Source organism: Dendropsophus ebraccatus, chromosome 1 (genome assembly GCF_027789765.1).
Source record: "Dendropsophus ebraccatus isolate aDenEbr1 chromosome 1, aDenEbr1.pat, whole genome shotgun sequence".
NCBI classification, from domain to species: Eukaryota; Metazoa; Chordata; class Amphibia; order Anura; family Hylidae; genus Dendropsophus; species Dendropsophus ebraccatus.
In genome coordinates this window covers 61815220-61831216 of record NC_091454.1, presented here as the reverse complement: position 1 = coordinate 61831216, position 15997 = coordinate 61815220, and the positions used below count along the sequence as shown (strand labels likewise).

The following is a 15997-nucleotide window of genomic DNA, read 5'->3' as shown; positions in this document are numbered from 1 at the left end:
CCCAGGGCTGTTCTGAGATGGTGCTATTTCAGCAGTGCAGGGAAGAAACCAACCAGGGAAATAACTATTACATCATCTTAAAGGAATATAGCTGTGAAGGAAAACATTTAAAGCAGAGGATACATTTGTGAGCTGTCAGTGGCAGCTTTGCTTTAAACAGGTGAAAATATGAAAGTGCAAGGAGCAGCTTAAGCCGTACCTATCCCCTGGGTGGTTTAACCTATTAACCTCCATTTAAATTGTCACATCAAGCACTGATTCTAATTGGTTATGTTGTTGCAGATTACAGCAATTAGGGGAAAAGCTTTGCCCTGCAATTATAGCCTTATCTCTTAAACTGCATATCCAGGCATATTTTATTGTAGCTGGCTACTGGCACTTTTACTGGCAATAATAAGCCATTCGCTTGTAATTAGGGCTGCATTTCATTGGAGCTTCCAAGTCTCAGTATGAGAAAACTAACAAGTATTAGAAATCGATGGCATACTCTTAGAGGCTCAGGTAGGATGTTATATGATAGGATCACGTTATTCCTATGCAAGTTCAAATAGGGACAACAGTATACAGCACAGATACGCAATGTACACAGACCATGCACACACACGTTTACTTGTTCCATGCTATATAGTAAGACAATCCCATTACCTGCATTCAGAAATTGCTAATTTTTGCATTGTATTATGTAATGTTTTGGGTGTATTATTATGCAATGTATTATTACATGTTATCAAGTGGATTTCATCTGTCCATAAATATTTTCCAGATATGGCCTGTCTTTTGTGCATGATCTCAGGCAGCTTATAGACTTCTTTCATAGAGAGCCCCTGGTGGGGGGGATTTAAAGCTATGTTCACACTATGTTAGTGGCCACAGAAAACCCTGCCAGTTCACACATTCCATTGTGATCGTCATCTTACCGACCGGGATGATCTTTCCTGACACCAACTATTCTGTGCTTTGCTTTAAATCTGCAACTTCAAATCTGCGCCATCAAATCTGCTGCGGATCCTCTACGTGTGAACACACCCTAAATGTAGTGCCAAAAAATCCTCTTACATAATCCAATCCTGTCAAGTCCTGTCAAATCCTGTCTAGCAACTAGGTCATGTGATGGCAGAGGGGAAAAAAAAAAAAAAAAAAAAAAGGTCACCACTCACACAAAGTCAAAAACACCAGAAAAAGTGCCAGGAAAAAAACGCATTGGCACCTTTTCTGGTATTTTTTTTTTTATGGAAGGCCTGAAAAAGTCACACAAAAAGTGTGTGTGTGAGGGCATCCTCAAAGGGGTTTTCTGAGCTGCCATATTCAGCTTGGCATCACTGTATCCCGCTCACTCCCAGGTTTGGTTTGGACACAGTGATGCTGAGAAAAATGACAGGGAAAAGCAAGAAAAAATACCATAAAAGTGTCCAAATTTCAGTAAAATCTTTTGTATAAAACCTTTAGGGTATGTTCACATGTGGTGGATATGCTGATTTATTTCTGGATATTTCCTGATAAAGAAACAATCCCATATGTTTAATGTATTATGCAGCTAATAAGCCAGTATATATAACACAGCTAGTTTCACCTTAATTTATTTATTCCAATCTGAACATTCCTGGAATCAGTTGCTTTAGTTAGATCATGTGATCTCATGGTGACCCCCTAAAAATTACATGTAGTCACAATCTCAGCCAGCAGAACTTCCTATATGATGAAGGTACTGTACATGGACTGTTCCACATAAGGTCTCGACAGTAATAGGGGTTGTACACTTCTATGTAGCATATGCCGTATTATGTAGCTTCTGTCACAGTTATAATGAATTTGGTTTAATCTTCTTGAATGTATACCTATAGCCTCTTAGCTTATTTAGAGATATATAGAGATAAGGATTATTACACTGTCCTTCTTGCAGAAAGAGATGGTACTGGCTCTAGCCGCCCATGTGATGCTGTGCTCATACATCATTGGATTGAGAGCTCATTTGAATAGGAGAGAAAGCAGTTTTCAATCTGAATGTCAAGATGGTGGCTAATCAGATACAGAGGTGCCTTGGATTACGAGCATAATTCGTCCCGGAACCGCGCTTGTAATCCAAATTCACTCTTAAACCAAAGCAAATTTTCCCATCAGAAATCATAGAAATGCAGACAATTGGTTCCACACCCCAAAATAATGATTTATTGTTCTGAATAACATGTAAAACAAATGAAACAAACATTCAGAAACAGCAGAATATGTGATATTATAAGTTACTGTACAGTAATGGAGAGGATGGGAAACACAAGGGCGGACAGAGACTGCAGGGAGCATGAAGGAATGAGCAGGACATATGTGGGCACATACATGCAGCGCTCTCTGTCCGGGGAGAGAGGGGTTACAGCTATGGAGAGATTACCTCCACAGTCCTGTCCCCTGATGTGAGCCCCAGCCTGAGGTGGATCTGCTATAATTTGGAAGGTGAGGGAGACTTTCTAGGTCAGAGTACAGTGCTGTAGACCGTGACACCATGCAGGCCATGCCCTTCCTCCACTCGCGCTACCACCCAGTACAGGGAGCTTTTAAACCAAAGCAATGCTCTTAAACCAAGTCACAATTTTGAAAAACTGTGAGCTCTTAAACCAAGTTACTCTTAAACCAATGTACCACTGTATTTCTAACCTGCTGATATCTCCTTATAGCGCACAGGGCACTAAGGGTAAAGGTAATTTTCTTAGCTTCATCCTCTGCGTTGTTTCCATGCAGTTTTTAGTTACATCCGTAGGCTAGTAAAGCAGTTAGGTGCCCGCAGCCGACACGCTCTGATGATATTCATTAGAAGGGGCAGACCGGCTGGGGGCAGTGTAGTGCTCTGGGGGCGATAGGTCCACCTCCACTGCACGAAACCACCATACTAGCCCACAGATTTAGCTACAAACTGCACGGAAACTTACATTCATCATGAGCGCAGTGTGCTATAAGGAGATATCAGCAAGTCAAGTCACAACTCTATACATAATCACAGGACTTTCAGTTGTTTCACTAAATCAACAGATAATCACACAATATGGTTCAGTTGTGATTTATGACCAACATATTCTCACCTATATGCACTGGGTAATTGTCTAAGACTGTTCTGTATATTACTATATAGAATCAGAGAAGCTTATGTGTTGCCATACACCCAATATGCCTCTGGCTCAGCCATCTACATGCTGCCCTTGGATGGATTTCTGTGTTATAACTCTTCCCTTAATAAAGCTTTCCTTTGCAAACTCTTCTTTGAACCCAGGTAAACTCACACTGTGATAGTAAAGATTAAACATGGAAAACTTGTTACCCAGTGTTTAAGCGCTACAGACAATTCTACTACTGTGATCTTGTTATTAAAAAACCCTATAAAGAACTGTGCCTTACAGCCCCCTGGGGTTGTAATGGGGAGGGGTCATATTTAGCATCGTGGAGGGGTGTAATTTGGTGGAGAGACAAAAGTTGGGGTACACTGTTTTTTGGACCCTATGGCTGATTCCCTACCACTACCAGAAAGTAGTAGCTTATCTGACCCACCGGCTGAATGCTTTTTAACCACACAGGACGTGGCACTAATATAATGCTTGTCAGGTATATCTGTGTTATTATATTGGCATTATGTCATTAACCCATATTGTTTAGCAAGCTATGCTTAGAAGAGCAATGACATCAAAGCACGGCTTAGAAGTTTGTCATCTCTCTTATCTAAACACACTCTTACAATTAAGAAACCATTAAATCTGTTCATACAAACCCTTAGATTTCTACTGTGGACTTTTACTTTCTTTTCTGCTACTTATTTTTCACATGGATTTTAAATACAGGGTGAGAAGAGCCCAAATTTCCAATGTAAAATCTGTATGAAAAGCTATCAGTTAAGGGAAGCTATCAGTTAAGCTACATCCACACTTTTCTGTCTGTAAAACACAGACTTAAAAATTTACTTAGAGGCACTGTCGCAAATTTATTTATTTTTTTTATAAATCTACAGGGTTGTGATAACAGTCATTTTTGCAATATACTTTCTTTATTTTTTTTACTTTATATTTAAATCAACACTAAACATCTGTCCACTAGGTGTCTCCCTTCCTGCCAAAACTGCAGTCCATGCTTTTAGCTCGTCTTTTCTCTGTTAAAAGAGATGGAGAGACAGGAAGTGGCAGCCCCCACACACACACAGAAGCAATAAGCAGCCATGTGGAGACAGCAGTGTTTAGCTCAACCACCACTAGCAGGGCTGAGCTCACTGCAGCAGGACCAGCAAGAGGTTAATTAACCCTTTACCTGCTGGTCTGGACACAGGGCTGACAGTGCAGACATCAGGGAGTGCAGCCTGGAGAGAAAGCACAGGGCAGCTAGATGTGATCATAGCAGGGACATTGAGAAGGTGAGAGGATGTGTGCTTATTGTGATCTTATGCTGTGCTGCTTTGACCCAGTGACCCCCTCCACCCATCTAACACTATACAGGTTCCCCCCCCCCCAGCCCAGCCCAGCCCATAGCAACACTGTAGAAACGCCCCTCCCCCACCCAGCAGTGTCCTGAGCTTAGTACAGGACCCCAGCAGCCACCAACCTCAGCATGGCATGTATACCCTCCCCAGCACATCAGAGAGAGCACCCAGCCCCCTATATCCCCTCTCTCCATACACAAATTATATATATCACAAGTGGCCCCTTCCCTCCCCCCAGCACTGTATATACCCCCTCCCCAGCCCTGTATATACCTTCTCTACGATGCAGAGACCCCCCTTTCTTCCCCCAGCATTGTACATAGCCCCTGCCGGTTATCACTGATCTCTTACTGTATACTGTATATAGTGTGTTGCAGTATACTGTGGTAATGGTGTTGGTGGTGCGCTGAAGGAGACACTTGACATTCTCAGCTCTGCTACATCTGAATAAGACAGATGTTAGACAGAGTGCTTTGTAATCTGTAGAGTACGTAGCCCTCTATACAACACCATATATTAGTCCTGCCCATACTAGGCAGCTGGGAGGGCAGATGACATCACTTCCTGTACACTCCCATACTAGGCAGCTTTGAGGGCAGATGACATCACTTCCTGTACACTCCCATACTAGGCAGCTGTGAGGGCAGATGACATCACTTCCTGTACACGCCCACACAGTTTAGAAGAACTGCAGATTAGGTGAGCAGAGGTATGAGGAGAATTGCTGCCAAAGCAAAAGAGTAAAATGGTTATGGTCAGCAATTTGCATAATACTCACTGACACTGATGGGAGTTGCATAGACGCTCTCAGAGTTTAAGAAAACAGCATAGCTCCTGGTGCTACACCACTTACACAACTTACATTAACGTCAAATGGAGTTACGTAAATTGTAAGGCAGCTGACTCAGCTGTTTTTGGCTTCCCAACCATCTCTGGCAGCCACAAACAGGCTGGAGGAGTTTAAAAGCCATCTCCTTCGTACATGGGAGAACCCTGTAAATAGGATCAAATGGAGCTTTGTAGCACACTGTATGGCATGTTGATCTGGGTGACCCTACAGGTGCCACCACCCTAACTTTTTCCATGAAGAACCCATGAGACTAGGATTTTATTATGACTACTAGTAGGTTCTATTTAATCTGATGTTTAAATATGCTTTCCAATGACACAATTGATTCCAATTTCACAATTGATCCAATTTTTTTTTATCACAGTATAGCCTAGATCTTTTACTCTTCTATACCACAAGAGTTTGTTTAACTAATAGAATTACACTAGCCATCTTCCATGCATGATGAATATGGGATGTAAAACAGTGTTGTATTAGTATGGCAGAACAGGAAAGGGAGAATGACAGCAAGAAAAAACCACCACTACACTCCTGTGTCTTAATGTGACATGCACTGGGCTGATATCCTGTTCTGTGGCTTGAGGTTTAGTAGGTTCACAGTAAACATCTCATAGGTAATGAAGACACGTAGACTGGGCACAGTATGAGTTCACTCATTGTTCATCACTCCATTAAGGAGGGTAATCACAATGTAATGTGCGGCAACTGTTTCACTAGCTATACATAGAGGTTACTGTATATATTTAAACAGTTAAGTGCTGACAAACCCAAGCTGGGATTTCTATTTAGTCTTACATCTTCCTACCTCTGTGTAAGTCAGATATGTCAGAATAGTCGAGTGCTAATTGCTCCCATTAAGGAACACCACTATCTGGGGAACACAAGGTTTCCTGCTGCTTCCTCCATCAGCCCACATATTTACCTAGCATCAGTGATCATGTGTAGGGTCCTGGCTGTCATTATCCTTTCCCTGGCAGCTAAGACAAGAAATCCTGGAAGCACTTATGAACACACACCTAGAATCACAGTGATATATAAAAGCCTGCAGACAGATCTAGCATTGCCATCTATAGGTCACGTTCACTGCTACTAAATAAACAGAGTAAGCAAATATTCATTAGGGATTCTAAAAGATTGCTTTGTGTATAATTACTTCAGGGAGTTCTGTTTTTTAATCGGCTTTTCTATAATACTATAATACCCACACAAATGTGCCTTACTAGTAAGATCAATATACTGCATTTATAATTGGACGCACCACAGACCAAAATATGGACAAGTCAAAGTAAACTTAAAGGGATTATCCCAAAATTAAAATTGATTCTCTGTCCACAGGATAGACAATAACAAACTGATCAGTGGGGGTCTAAATGCTGGGACACCCACCAATTATGGGAAAAAGGCCAGTTGACCCAGGATTAATGCAGCAACAATGTACATGCTCAACCATTGCTCCAATCACTGTCTATGGGACTTCCAAGCATAGCCAAGTTGAATGGTCAACAGTGTTCATGAGTCCCATAGAGAATGAACTGAGCAATGGTTGAGCCTGTACACTGCTGCTCCATTCACTTGGAGGTAATGGGCCTCTGTTCTTGTCATTAGTTGGGGTTCAAGAAGGACCCCCACCAATCAGCTCGTTATCCCCTATCCTGTGGATAGGAGATACATTTAAATCTTGGAATAACACATTTAAGCTGAAGTTCCATCAAGGTATGAGCAGCAGATCAAGTTAAAGAAGCAATGCATTTTTTTGGGTGTCAGGTACATAGGTAGGTGCCAGTCTTCCCAATGACCAATAACTGCCCTTGTTACGCTGATCAAGATACATAGGCAGAACTGACTTCCAGTCTGCAATGGAGAAGCAAAAACTGTGCTCTAAAAGATGAACCTGACACCCTAGTACCGGCCATCCAGAAAAAAAATGATTCTTTAAGAATACACTGTAGTTTTTAAATCCAGTTTGTTTCAGTTCTACCACACCTTGTCAATAGTAAGTTCTCCTAGAATCTGGCAAATTGTCACAGGTCCAGCTGCTGAAATTCCTTAAGAATGGATAATATTGGGATACAGACAAGCCACCCACCATATTTAAATGAATACATGACTATGTAAGATATGAGAATAATACCAAATCAACCATGATGTCATATGCCTATAAAAGGGCAGATGTCCAGTTGGGATTACCCTTTGTTTCACTAGATCTGGTGGGGACGAAGAAATCAAAGTTAAATTTATGCTTCACTTTTTATCTACATCTGATCCTAGAAAAAACATAAGGGTTTCCAAATGTACCCTCCAATTGTTTCTGCACAAATCCCTTAGGACCATCATTTCCGCACCATAATTCAGGATATAATAATATTAATAAAAGTTTTGAGTTCATCCTTCCGATGAGTGTTAATGACAGATGGCCATGGATTTCTCTGTACTTTTATTTAAAAGGTTAATTGGAGTTTGGTCTTAATTGGTCAATGGTGAAATATTTTGGTGTGGAAAATTCATAGGTAACTTTTAATAGATTTATCAATGGACATTCCGACATGCTGGGAAGAAGGCATAAAAAAAGAAAGTTAATGCTTACAAATGAAGGGCACAGAGGCACGGTGCTAATCTGTAACTTTGTAGTAATATCATAATATGCTTTTTATCAGCTTAAGAAATACTTTAAAGCACATTTGTAATAGGATACTGAAATTAATCTGCTTGGTGATCAAATAGCAAAAAGGCTACATCCTAATCTCATAAATTAGTTATTAATGTGCTATAACTTTCTGGTGCTCAGAGGGTTTTTAGCCACCGTGGCATATTTAACGCTTAGAACCTTGAAAGTTAGAAATGTCTTTCTACACATAAACTTTCGGAGCAAAATGAAAGCTTAAAAAGATCAGACAGAGACTGTGACGCTACAATTTAAACTCCGAACAACCTTAACCATTTCATTACTGGGGACACCAAGAAGTGCTGTGCATGAGCAATGTGTTCGCCCCTAGTTCTATGACAGCTGACAGGGAGCCTCTTGGGGTACATATCAAAATGGCTCACTAGTAGAACCTAATATAAAAGGAATCATAAAAAGGGAGTGCACCTTTGGCATGAATATCAAGAAATGCTCCTGGCACAACAATGAATACATTGATAGATATCTAGGTTTTTATACACATATATATGTATATACACTCACCGGCCACTTTATTAGGTACACACAGTTGCCGCAGATTTGTCGGCTGCACATCCATGATGCGAATCTCCCGTTCCACCACATCCCAAAGATGCTCTATTGGATTGAGATCTGGTGACTGTGGAGGCCATTTGAGTACAGTAAACTCATTGTCATGTTCAAGCAGAAATTGAGACTCATCAGACCAGGCAACGTTTTTCCAATCTTCTACTGTCCAATTTCGATGAGCTTGTGCAAATTGTAGCCTCAGTTTCCTGTTCTTAGCTGAAAGGAGTGGCACCCGGTGTGGTTTTCTGCTGCTGTAGCCCATCTGCCTCAAAGTTGGACGTACTGTGCGTTCAGAGATGCTCTTCTGCCTACCTTGGTTGTAACGGTTGGCTATTTGAGTCACTGTTGCCTTTCTATCAGCTCGAACCAGTCTGCCCATTCTCCTCTGACCTCTGGCATCAACAAGGCATTTCCGCCCACAGAACTGCCGCTCACTGGATGTTTTTTCTTTTTCGGACCATTCTCTTTAAACCCTAGAGATGGTTGTGCGTGAAAATCCCAGTAGATCAGCAGTTTCTGAAATACTCAGACCAGCCCTTCTTGCACCAACAACCATGTCACGTTCAAAGGCACGCCATGTGATTGGCTGATTAGAAATTAAGTGGTAACGTGCAGTTGGACAGGAGTACCTAATAAAGTGGCCGGTGAGTGTACATATATATATTGAAAAGCATTGTGGGCATTTTTTCAAATCGGACTAAAATGCAGTCATATGTTGCATAGGCATTCAGTCACATCTGTCTGGTACCTATGTCAGGAGATTTTCTGAGCATATAGATCAGACATGCACCACAAAGGTAATATGAAAGGAGCCATTAGGGGTTTACCAGGGGGGGCAAAAACATTTTTTTTAAAAGTAATTAAAATAAAAATACTGACCTGCCTGATTCCCCACTGCTGCCATTTCAACAGTGTCTGCATTCCCACAGATCACTGCTTTCTGGTGATATGTTGCCATATCAGTTACCTGCCTCAGCCAGTGATATTTTTTCATATGTTACATTAGCAGGAAGTGATGGGCAGCAGAGACCAAGGCACTGCGGAAACGACTATGGTTGGGGGATCAAGTTGGTGAGTATGCACTTTTTTTATGTTGTGATTTTCCCTGATGACAACCACCCTTTTAATTTTTCTGTTGAGAGTTAAAAGTCTCTTCCTTATCGCTGTGGGTCACTGTTAAAGCTACATCGACCTTACAAAAACCCTGAAGTAGAAAACTGTAAGTCATATGACTTAACTTTTTTTTACATAGATAATGTACCTTCCTTGTATCTTACAGATTTAATTTATTTTGGGGGATCATGTGTTAAGCAAAGGAAGAACCTAGTAGGCAATGCGATTATGTGAAGAGCAGAAAACTGCTCAAGCCTTCTGCTCCTCAGCACTTACTTAACGCATTGTTTGGAAAATATACCTTTCCGAGACAGGAAGGAGCGGGTGTATATTCTAATCATTGCACGCAGGCATTACCGATGTTGTGGCAGCATTGTGAAAGTCTTGGTCACCATGTATAGGATATAAACAGTAGCAATCCCCTCCAGAAATTAAGAAATCAAGGAGCCCATGTGATCAGGTCAAGGAAAGACAACAAGAGAATTTAGGCAATACATGAAGTAGGTCTCAACATGAAGTAGGTCTCAACATATGAATTTATCAATGTTTTTTTTTTGCGTAGGCCTTAGTGTAAACAGCTAATTTTTAAAGTGTCACTGCCACTTCAGAAAACTTTTAACTTGCCATAGAGACACGTCAAAAATTTTGATCGGTCTGCGTCTGAGTGTTCTGACCCGTAGCGGTCTGCGCCCGCTCCTGGCTCTGTCACATGATCAGTCGGACTTACAATGGAGCTTTATAGAGCCCGACTGATCATGTGACACAGAGCCGGGAGAGGACGCGCTGCACCACGTCTTCTCCTGGCTCTAACTCCCGATCGGTATGGGTCTGAATACCCCCTAACATTAGTAACATTATACTTAATTGTGAAGAAGCCTTTCACTTATTTTAGTCTATTTTATCTACAAACATTAACACCCAATCCTTTTCCATGGTTATTAACCCCTTAGTGACCGCCGATACGGCTTTCTACGGCGGTCACTAATGGGCCTTATTCTGCTGCCATCAGCTTTTTACGGCGATGGCAGAGAATAAGGCTGCGGGGCCGGGACGGCCCCCACCCCATCCCCCCGGCTACCGGAGGTAGCTGAGGGGTTGGGGCAGTGTGTGGGGTCCGTCCCGGCCCCCCCCCTTACCGACGATCGCCGCTATTAACGTTATAGCGGCGGCCGTCGGTAAAGAGGATTACCGGTGCTGCCGCCGCCTTTCATCTCCCCCCGCCGTGAATCTACGGCGGGGGGAGATGAAATAAGTGTCCCCCAGACCTCAGATCAGACCCCCCTAGTGCCCCGATAACTAACCCCCCTCCCCCGGCGGCCATCATTTCCAAGATGGCCGCCGCCATCGCTGTGAACCGGCTAACGTCGGTTCACAGCGATGAAAGAGTTCAAATGAATGAAAGCCCCATGCTCTCCGCCACCGGAGGTAGCGGAGAGCATGGGGCAGTCATCGGGGACCCCCCTGTGGGGTCCCGGTACAAGCGATCAGCGGTATATACTATATACCGCTGATCGCTTGTACCATGTGCATCCAGGCACTTTTTATCCCCTGTCACCATGAATGATTGGTGACAGGGGATAAAAAGTGATGTCCCCCCACCCCCCAAGTCGCCCCCCACCCCCCCTGTCACCCCCGTCCCCCAGTCACCCCCCCGTCCCCATTTACTCACCGGATCCACGGAGCTCCGTCCTCCTCGCCGTCCTGGCTGGTTATGAAGTGCGCATGCGCTTCACAACCAGCCAAGCTCTGAAAATTTAAAGTGACAGAGACCAATTTGGTCTCTGTCACTGAACTATGATTACTGTGATAGAAAATATCACAGTAATCATAGTAATACAGTGAAAATGAATATGTAAAGTACAAAAAGTGACAAACATACAAAAAAATAAAACACACACTTTTTATTATAGTAATAATTGCAGTTTACTCCCAAATTACCCCTAACCCCTCCCCAGATTACCCGTAACCACCGCACGTTGCCCGTAACCACCGCACTTTGCCCGTAACCACCGCACGTTGCCCGTAACCACCGCACGTTGCCCGTAACCACCGCACATTGCCAGTGACCCCCTCCAGATTGCCCGTAACCACCGCACGTTGCCCGTAACCACCGCAAATTGCCAGTGACCCCCTCCAGATTGCCCGTAACCACCCCAAATTACATGTACCCACCCCAGATTACCTATAAGCACTTCAGTTTATCAGTAACAATCCCAGATTGTCTGTAACCCTTCCAGGTTGCACATAACCCCCCCAGGTTCCCCGTAATCATGCCAGATTACATGTAACCCCCCCAGATTGCACGTAACCACCGCGCGTTGCCTCTGACCACGCCACGATGCCTCTGACCACGCCACGATGCCTCTGACCACCGCACGTCGCCTCTGACCTCCACACGTCGCCTCTGACCACCGCACGTCGCCTCTGACCACCCCAAATTGACAATGACCCCCTCCAGATTGCGGTGCCCATGTCAGATTACAGGTACCCACCCCAGATTGCCTATAAGAACTTCAGTTTATCCGTAACCACCCCACATTGCCCGTAACAACCCCACGTTGCCCGTAACCACCCCAGATTGTCTGTAAGCACTGCAGGTTGCCCGTAACCAGCCCACGTTGCCCGTATCCACCCCAGATTGTCTGTAAGCACTGCAGGTTGCCCGTAACCAGCCCACGTTGCCTGTAACCACCCCAGATTGTCTGTAAGCATTGCAGGTTGCCCGTAACCACCCCACGTTGCCCGTATCCACCCCAGATTGTCTGTAAGCACAGCAGGTTGCCCGTAACCAGCCCACGTTGCCTGTAACTAGCCCACGTTGCCTGTAACCAGCCCACGTTGCCCGTATCCACCCCAGATTGTCTGTAAGCACTGCAGGTTGCCCGTAACCAGCCCACGTTTCCCGTAACCATCCCAGATTGTCTGTAAGCACAGCAGGTTGCCCGTAACCACCCCGCGTTGCCTGTAACCACCCCACGTTGCCTGTAACCACAGCAGGTTGCCCGTGACCACCCCATGTTGTCTGTAACCACCCCAGATTACCTGTAACCACCTCAGGTTGCCCATAACCACCCCTGGTTGCCCGTAACCACCCCACATTACCTGTAATCTCATTTTTTTTATTTTATTTTAGTAACTGCGCTATTCTAATAACCATTACTAGCTGCGGTTTTGCTCCTGTAAATTGGCGCTCCTTCCCTTCTGAGCCCTGCTGTGTGACCATACAGTGGTTTATGCCCACATATGATGTACCGTTTTACTCAGGAGAACCTGCGTTACAGATTTTGGGGTGCGTTTTCTCTCCTGTTCCTCGTCAAATTGAGAAATTTCAAACTAAACCAACATATTATTGGAAAAATTCGAGTTTTTCATTTTTACTGGCCAATTTTGAATACTTTCCTCTAATACCTGTGGGGTAAAAATGGTCACCACACCCCAAGATGAATTCTTTGAGGGGTGCTCTTTCCAAAATGTGGTGACTTTTGGGGGGAATCTATTCTGCTGACACTACAGGGGCTCAGCAAACGCACCTGGCGCTCAGAAACTTCTTCAGAAAAATCTGCACTGAAAATGCTAATTGGCGCTCCTTCCCTTCTGAGCCCGGCTGTGTGCCCATGCAGTGGTTTATGCCCACATATGGGGTACCGTTCTACTCAGGAGAACCTGCTTTACATATAATGGGGTGACATTTCTCTCCTGTTCCTCGTGAAATTGAGAAATTTCAAACTAAAGGAACATATTATTGGAAAAATTTGAGTTTTTCATTTTTACTGTCTACTTTTGAATACTTTCCTCAAATACCTGTGGGGTCAAAATGCTCACCACACCCCAAAATAAATTCTATGAGGGGTGCACTTTCCAAAATGGAGTGACTTATTGGGAGATTTTACTCTGCGGACACTACAGGGGCTCTGCAAACGCACCTGGCACTCGGAAACTTCTTCAGCAAAATCTGCATTGAAAAAGCTAATTGGCGCTCCTTCCCTTTTGAGCCCTCCTGTGTGCCCATACAGTGGTTTACGCCCACATATGGGGTACCATTGTACTCAGGAGAACCTGCGTTACAAATTTTGTGGTACTTTTTTCCTCTTGTTCCTCGTGAAATTGAGAAATTTCAAACTAAAAGAACATAATATTGGAAAAATTTTAGTTTTTCATTTTTACTGTCTACTTTTGAATACTTTCCTCTAATACCTGTGGGGTCAAAATGGTCACCACACACCAAGATGAATACTTTGAGGGGTGCACTTTCCAAAATGGAGTGACTTATGGCGAGATTTTACTCCGCTGGCACTACAGGGGCACTGCAAACGCACCTGGCGCTCGGAAACTTCTGCAGCAAAATCTGCATTGAAAAAGCTAATTGGCGCTCCTTCCCTTCTGAGCCCTCCTGTGTGCCCATGCAGTGGTTTATGCCCACATATGGGGTACCATTGTACTCAGGAGAACCTGCGTTACAAATTTTGGGGTACTTTTTTCCTCTTGTTCCTCGTGAAATTGAGAAATTTCAAACTAAACGAACATATTATTGGAAGAATTCGAGTTTTTCATTTTTACTGTCTTCTTTTGAATACTTTCCTCTAATACCTGTGGGGTCAAAATGGTCACCACACACCAAGATGAATTCTTTGAGGGGTGTACTTTCCAAAATGGGGTGACTTATGGGGGGTTTTCTCTCTGCTGACACTACAGGGGCTCTGCAAACGCACCTGGCGCTCAGAAACTTCTTCAGCAAAATTTGCATTGGAAAAGCTAATTGGCGCTCCCTTCCTTCTGAGCCCTGCTGTGTGCCCATACAGTGGTTTACGCCCACATATGGGGTACCGTTGTACTCAAGAGAACCTGCATTACAAATTTTGGGGTGCTTTTTGTCTCATATTCCTTTTGAAAATGAGAAACTTTAATCTAAACGTATATATTATTGGAAAATTTAAATTTTCAATTTTTTTACTGCCTAATTGTGAATACTTTCCTCCAGCCCCTGTAGGGTTAAAATGCTCATTATACCCCTAGATTAATTCTTTAAGGTGTGTAGTTTCCAAAATGGGGTCACTTATGGGGGTTTTCAGGATACCAGACTTCTAAATCCATTTAAAAAAAGAACTGGTCCCTAAAAAAATCAGTTTCACGAAAATGTGATAATTTGCTGATAAATTTCTAAGCCCCATAACACCCTAAAAAAGTAAAATATGTTTCCCAAATTATGCCAGAATAAAGAAGACATATTGGTAATGTGACTTAGTAACTAATTTATGTGCTACGACTTTCTTTTTTTAGAAGCAGAGAATTTCAAAGTTCATAAAATGCAAATTTTTTTAATTTTTCATGATATTTTGATGTTTTTCACAAAAAACACACAAAGTAGTGACCAAATTTTGCCACTAACATAAAGTGCCATATGTCACGAAAAAACAATCTCAGAATCGCTAGCATACGTTAAAGCATCACTGAGCTATAAGAGCATAAAGTGAGACAGGTCAGATTTTGAAAAATTAGCCTGGTCATTAAGGCCAAAACTAGCTGCAGCACAAAGGGGTTAAACAAAATAATGTAAATAGTTTTTTTCATGGTTTGTTTGGAGTCTTGCTGATGCTGAAGTTTATGCGTGAAATCTGAGCACGTTGAACATTTGTGTCACTAAAGCCATAAAGTCTCACTTTCTAAGTCCATACAGTATATATTACAATATATTATAGAATATTAATTCACTGTTTGACACTCTGATCATGTATAATAAAAAAAGATCAAGACAGCTACTAAATAATTCCAACAAAACTGTAACCATTTGATGGACTCTAGTTAGTTCTCATTATCCATTTGATCCAAACCATGTAAAGTAACATTCCGTTTGCTTTGTATTTATAGCTTGGCAGCACTGAGCTCAGAATTCTCTATAGTCTCAGTACAGAACTTGTATAATCATAGCAGGAGGTGAGGCAGAGTTCTTAATGTGTTAGAGCAAAGTAGGTAGTTCTCATCTTTTAATACTGAAAAGATTATACCCTCCAGACTGCAAATAAAAATATTATGTCTCTTGCCACAAAAGTGTTGAGAACTTTACGGTCTAAACCTTGAGATCATTACATGTGCTGAAATTTTAGTTTTCACTATCATCTAGCTCCATCTATTGGCCACTGCTAAACTTTCACATGCAGTATGAAGTAACAAACTGCTTCATTGTAGGACTCATTGTAGGACTCGATAACATTAGGTTACTCCATCTTTAGATCTTGGCATTTTAGGGGACAGTCAGACCATGGCAGATATTTTGCAGTTCTACATCTGAAAATTAGTTCCAGTCACCTGATTGGGGTTGAAGTTAAATTTGATAACAAATACATGGATTTCTGCAAAGCCC

At 42.7% G+C, this 15997-nt stretch overlaps 1 protein-coding gene across 1 annotated transcript in view; it reads right to left on the bottom strand.

Annotated features, from left to right (window-relative positions):
• Window positions 1–4818, bottom strand: part of KCTD16 (potassium channel tetramerization domain containing 16) — a 227446-nt gene extending 222628 nt beyond the window's left edge. The window contains exon 1 of the mRNA XM_069971936.1: window positions 4799–4818. The gene's annotated coding sequence lies outside the window, so the exon portion shown is untranslated. The remainder of the gene's footprint in view (window positions 1–4798) is intronic.
• Window positions 4819–15997: the final 11179 nt, after the last annotated feature.